Source organism: Eucalyptus grandis, chromosome 11 (assembly GCF_016545825.1).
Source record: "Eucalyptus grandis isolate ANBG69807.140 chromosome 11, ASM1654582v1, whole genome shotgun sequence".
Classification (NCBI taxonomy): domain Eukaryota; kingdom Viridiplantae; phylum Streptophyta; class Magnoliopsida; order Myrtales; family Myrtaceae; genus Eucalyptus; species Eucalyptus grandis.
In genome coordinates, this window is record NC_052622.1 from 30,085,986 (window position 1) to 30,092,654 (window position 6,669).

General features: G+C 43.3%; 1 pseudogene; it reads right to left on the bottom strand.

Moving 5' to 3' along the window:
* Nucleotides 1–3,073: 3,073 nt before the first annotated feature.
* Nucleotides 3,074–6,135, bottom strand: LOC120289635 (annotated as a pseudogene).
* Between the last annotated feature and the right edge of the window lie 534 nt (nucleotides 6,136–6,669).

A 6,669-nucleotide genomic window follows, 5' to 3' on the forward strand; every position in this document is an offset into this window, starting at 1 on the left:
AATCACGCGTGAGCTGTGCAGTCTTCGTTGGGTGGTGTCTCGTACGCGTGTAGGAAAGCTGCAGCTGGGACGTTGTCGAAGGAGCTGCTGCAAGCGGTGGAGGCTTCGCTCGGTTTTCTTCACACGGAAAAATGGAGGCAACAACGAGGAAGCGAGGGGAGTTCGGTGGGTTCTGCTGGCGGTCCAAGATGGGGCGGGGCGATGGAGTTGTTTCGGCAACTGGTCTTCGCGCAGCTGGATGAAGAAGGCGGTGCAAGGTCAACAAACCGGTGGAACCGTGGACTGAAGAAGCTGAAGACGGCCACGTAAACTGGAGCTGCTTCGGGTAACCTGCTGGCGTGAGATGAGGGTCTTCGGTGGAGCTTTGGAGGTCAACAAATTGGCTTCACTTGGAGAATTCTGCTGGAGTTGACCGAGGGAAACCAAATAATGGCGGAGCAGCTGGCGTGAGATGAGCGCTGGAGTTCGAACGGTGAAGGAGAAGGGCAGCAAGAGAGAGAGAGGAGCTGTGGCGTCCAGAGAAAAAGGAAAATGAAAACAGAAGCTGCAGACGGTCTTCGAAGGAAAGAAAAGAGAGAGAGAGAACGACTTGGAGAGAGAACGAACGGATAAGGGAGAGGGACGCGTGAGGCTTGCTCGAAAAGCCGTGGGTGAGAGGGAAGAAAGATCAAATTAAATATCTAATCCATCATTATCTAGTCTCCAAAAGTCCACAAGCCTATCCTCTTGTCCCCCATTACTTTCTTGCTCAATTATCACAAATAATCCACTTTTGATATCCAAAAATCCAACCTCCTCCCAAGCTCCGAATTTCACTCAATTGAGGTCCAAATTTTGATATAGAAAAAATCCACAAAAAATTCTTGCAAATGCCCTTCGCCAAATAGCTCGGTTTACAAGTCCAAATTTCCTTTAATTTGGCCTATCCGAATTTTCGTTGATTTTCCGCGACATCCGAACTAATTTTCCGTAAAAATCTTGGAATCTCTGAAAACTCTTCGGATGATGAGTCGACGTTCCTAAATAGATCACGACACGACTTTCAATTTCAAATCGCCATTCGATTCACCGAGTCAGCTCGATTACACCCGAGTCCAGCCCAACATATTTTGTACCAACTAGCTGATATGCTTGCTATGAAAGAGCAGATGAAGGAAAAAACCTAACCATCTGCTCTAGTAACACCAATGGAACAAATTTTGGAAAATCATTTGAGAAAACAATCCAAATCTGCATATTCTCTACCAAGAACTCTCACTACCTTACTTTCGATCATCAACCACCCATCGCTGCATGGCAATCACGGGTCCTGCATCCAAAGCACGGACAGTGAATGCTAATGATACTCGATTTCCTAGAAACCATCCTCATACATAACTCCACAAATGAGAATATCCTCCTTATTTAATCACATGTTTTGTAAGCATATGTTCACTTAAGCCTACCTGAATTGCTCTTTGAACTGGAGCAGTGCCACGGTATAATGGTAGTAGGCTTGGGTGTATATTAACAGTCCCTAATTGCAGATAAGTAAACCGATCAAATGTTATTCATGCAGCCTCGTGACTTTAAAAATGTTATTGATTACATTTAACAAAAACAAGAAGATCAATCATTGGTAAATCACATGATCTGGAAGATAATCATGCAGATTATAATAAGAAGCCGGCATTGCATTTGACTAGCCCAATGGAGGAATTTTAAGAAACTTGCTCGGTAGAATATTTCCATATGCTGCAGTGATGCAAATATCGGGATTCAATGCTCTTAAAGTATACGGAAGGAGTCCTGAAAGAAAAGCAAAATCTTAGCCTTATTGAAAGTTTCGCGCCTTCTTTACAATGTCGAACTTTCTAGAGTAGCGCCATCCAAGCAATACAGAAGAACTGGAGGAATTTGAAGAAAAAGAAGTTAAGTGGTTGATAAATCAAATGCATCGTCAACGACTTATCAGTAACTAATATTTCCAGAGAGCTAAGTACTGAGCGACCGAAAAGACGAGAAGATATGTACAGTTCGTCTGCATTAACATGCAAGGGAGAACCATCAGATAACCTCTCCAACAGTTCTGATACTTGTACGTAAATAAGAAGAGTAACGGGCATGTCGAAACCAGGAGGACGAGAAGGAACCGCTTAGACTAGTAAAGTAGCTATACAGATAGCTGTAATAAAAACAAGCAGTTCAACTTGTACGGAGAAAAGATAAATGAGAAGTCCAAGCTCCATTCTAGCTCAACGAACTAGAATACTTCAGCTGAATGCAGCGAATAAATTCAAAATCACTGAGACCATAAAAAGAAAAACAATAGAGATAGAGAAAAGGCACTAGATCTACATTACCTCTCCTGCTGGTTCTGGCATGAGAATAAGTTCAGGGGAGAATCCCCTGTCGAGCGCATATTGTGCCACCGGAGACGGCATGATCCTTTTCCCCCTGTTTCTTCTAGCCGGCAGTTGGGTAACTATTGCTGCAACCTAAATCGCACCGTATTAGGCAGTATTTATTTTATATTTTTTATATCTTTTTTCCACTCTTCTTCTTCTTGCTCCTCCTCTAGTCGGTGGTGGCGGCCACCGCCGGCAAATGGCAACAGGGGCGACGGACGGCAAGGAGCGGCGGTAGCGAGGAAGAATAAGAAAAGAAAGAAAATGACTTATTTCTAGAAATTGTTCTCGGGATCAAGAAATTCTTTTTTTTTCGTTCCGAGAAACAAAAGAACAAAAGAACAACAAAATTGAGTGTTACCATGCGCAACCTTGCCCATCGGAGCATGGGGCTGGTAGCCAAAAAGATAAGGTGGCAATCTAAGAATGCATATCGTGCTCTTGTTGTTGTATTTTCTATTCATGTGGTCACAACAAAAAATAAAAATTCAGTAAAAGGTCACCAAAAAAGTGGGCAGGGACAGGTTGGCTGCCGCCACGATGGTCCTGCCAATTGAAAAGCAACCACCCAGGTTTCGATCTCGATCTCAGTCTGCACGGCGGCCATCGTGGCGGCGGTCTTGACTCCAGCAACACATGCAGAAGAGAGGGGAGGGAGCAGATCCGGCACCCCACGTCGGTGGTGGCTGGGCACATTTTCAGTCATTTTCAGTGACCCAGTGAAATGAGCCCTTCAAATTCGCTTAGCGGACAAGTCAATCACAAGCCTAAATGGCCAAGGCATGTGCAAGAATTGCCCTTAGCAGAAACTTCATGCATCATCACTTCTGATAGCTGTAAGTAGTCAAAGCATCGAAACATAGCTCAATGACAATCTGCCTCTCAGATCTTCAAATGAAACCTAATTGCTTCCCTTTCCATTCACGGGGGCACACAGAGCTAATAATCATTTGAGAGAGAGAAGAGAGACGCCGACACCGATAAAAAGGCAAGGCAAAGTATAATGTAATGTTAGCGAGTTGATGTGACAACCATCTGCTAGCTTGAAGCAGTATGTGCACAAATTTAACAAATCCTACTCTTCTTCATTGCTGATTGGTCCTATTTAACTGGAGAATTAGAGCGGTTCCGTTGAGCTGTTGGGGGTAATTTCTCTGATGGACGACAAGGAAGCTGTCGTCCAGTTTCCTGCTCAATTTTGCGCTTGAGCTCCCTCAGAATACGAATTTGACCCAGCTTCTCAGGAGAGAGTTTATCGCAATAGATTCCTATAAAAGATCAAGTACACGGTTATGCCACAGAGAGAGATGACGGATCCGAAGGAGATATAGTGCTGCTTCACTGACCTTAGGGCTTAGGAATGGAAGTGTCAGTGAAAATGACCTGTGTGGGAGTGGATTAACAATTTCTCCACTGGAATGTCATCCGCCAATTGACAGCCATGCACTGCAAGAGCACATTCACCAATTTTCTGGTGTGGTCAGCTAATAAATACTGCTATGGAAATTGATAATGAATGGTTAGAGAGCATGCTTATGCTGATGTATGCTGCACTAGCACTAAAACACAAAGGCTTGAGACATCCTTCACTAAGCAGATGCCCCCTCAAAATGTCAAAACTCATGACACATTGTTAGCTAAGTGAGATCGACTCCAATTTCTCTTCAAATGATAAAGCAGAAACCCATACCAAATATATATATATATATATATATTTTATATATATTTGGGAAAAAGCCACTTAAAAATCCCGAACTTTGCCCAAAGTGACACATTTACCCCAAACTTTTTTTGTGACGTGAAAAACCCCAAACTTTGCCAACCGTGACACATTTACCCCAAACTTTTTTGTGACACGAAAATCCTGAACTTTCATTATGTGACACATTTACCCCAAAATTAGAGGGCATTTTGGTCTTTTCATTTTTTAAATTTTTTTAAATTTTTTTTACTTTTTTAATTTTTTTTTTCCTTCTCTCTTCCCTCCACCGGCTGGCCGGCGAAGGGAAGCCGGCGTCCAACGAGGGCTGCCCTTGCCGGCACCGAACGAGGTCACCCTCGCCGCCTCGGGCTTGGGCGGCCCTCGCCGGCGTCGGGCGGGCCGCCCTCACTGCGTCGGCGAGGCTGCGACCCCCGCTGTGATCGCCTGCCCGTGCGTCGGGCGAGGGCCGTCCCCGGGCGAGGGTGTCCGCCGCCCGGATCCGGCGAGGGCCGTCCTCGCCCGTCGCCGGCGAGGGCCGCCCTGGCCTGTGTCGGGCGAGGGTGTCCCTGCCCTCGCCAGACGGCGAGGTCGCCGGACGCCGGCTTCCCTCCGCCGGCTCCACCATGGCCGGCGGAGGGAAGAAGAAGAAAAAAAGAAAAAAAAAAGGAAAAAGGAAAAAACAGAATAAAAAGACAAAAATGCCCTTGATGGGGTAAATGTGTCACGGTTGGCAAAGTTTGGGGTTTTCACGTCACAAAAAAAAGTTTGGGGTAAATGTGTCACTTTGGGCAAAGTTCAGGGTTTTTCGTGGCTTTTTCCCTTTTTTTTTTTTAAAACTGCTCTTGCTTCCTAACAAGAATCCTGGAGTTCACTCATGATGACAGTAACTGACAATAGGATGCATACCATTGAATCTTCCGAACTAGCTGATACTTAAATCATGTAATGATGCAGTCATCAGGGTGAGAATTGAGAGGATAATTCTCTATTGGATAGTCAAAGGTTTACACAGACGTGGAGGATCTTTCCACGTCACCCGTAGATCAATAACGTGCCTGCGATTGTGGAAATATTGGTGAGTCCAGCATACCAATTTCGGTGGAATAACCGTCAGTTACTTGAACTAGGTGAAATATGGACAGTATTTATGAAACAACTCACCAGAGGTGACGACTGGTGTCGATTCATCAATAGATCCCATGTGTCGTAGCACGCCATACTCGAGTTCTGCAAACCCCTGCATCAAAATTTTAGCGAATGATTTGGGAACTCCAATAGCTTTTCAAGATTCTGTGAATAGCCAGACATCATATCTAAGATCTTGATTGCCAGACATTTTGCTTTACCAGTATCAGGAATGCACAAGCAAAAGATACTTTCAAAAATGGATCTATGAGTCGCAAATATGTAGTAATGGCAACAACTAGCAACTAATTTCTGTAAATTAGAAAAAACCGCCTTAGATGCCTCTAGATCTTTGCAACCCGCAATTTTAGTCAATACACATTTAACTGAAACTGATTCAGAACCTTTTGAAGCAACCATACTTGTCCCTGCAATCCCCACAGGAAAAGAACACATAAATTTTCGCAAGAGACAGCATGTCTATAATTACCTCACCCTTCCCAAGCCGAGCACCAGTATTAGGGTCAACTGCAACGGAGCCAATCACAATCAGATCCCCTTTATCTTCTCATCCAATCCAATCGGCCTTCCATACTTGGCAACCCCGCAGAGGTACAAGCCTCATTGACGGAATGAGGGGCCAACATAGAGGACTGAAGAACAGAGAAGAAACCTGTCCTCAAACGGGGTTGAGGCGTTAACAACTTCTTCCCATCTGCACATAGAGGAGTACAATCCCTTACCCTTTTTTAGAAAGTTAGCTCCACATTGCTACACATGTTCCTTCCATGGTTGAAAATAAACCAAATTAACTAAGTGAACATCTTAGCTGGAAAGAAACTGACCAGAGAGAGTGAGGAACCTGACTTGCTTCTGGGGTAAATCCGGGTTAACCTTCACACACTCTGCAACTTGATCCATCCCTGGGCCAGGCCCGTCTCTTTTTTAGGAAATAGGGCTAATTTAATTTGGGCCTCGCTCATTTTAAGAAAAGAAAGAAAGAGGGTCCTGGGCTGGGCCTGTACTGCAGGCCCATGCCGCAAGCCCAGCCGAGTCAAACCCGGGTCCGGCCCAAAAATTTATTATTATTATTATTATTATTATTATTATTATTATTATTATTATTATTATTATTATTATTATTATTATTATTATTATTATTATTATTATTATTATTATTATTATTATTATTATTATTATTAAAAAAAATTAAAAATTAAAAAAAAATATCGAAAATTAAAAAATGTAGGGTTTGGTTAGGTATTGCTATGTCTTACTTTTTTTTTTTTAGTGTAATTAGATCTTTATTTGCTCGTATTTTGATCATATTATATGTTTAATTTGCATATTTAATTATGTTTAATTGCACGTGTTTAATTTTACTGCAATTAGGATCTTGGTAGCTGTGATTGTTACTATAATGATTGTGCACCCGCATGATCACCTCGCATGTTA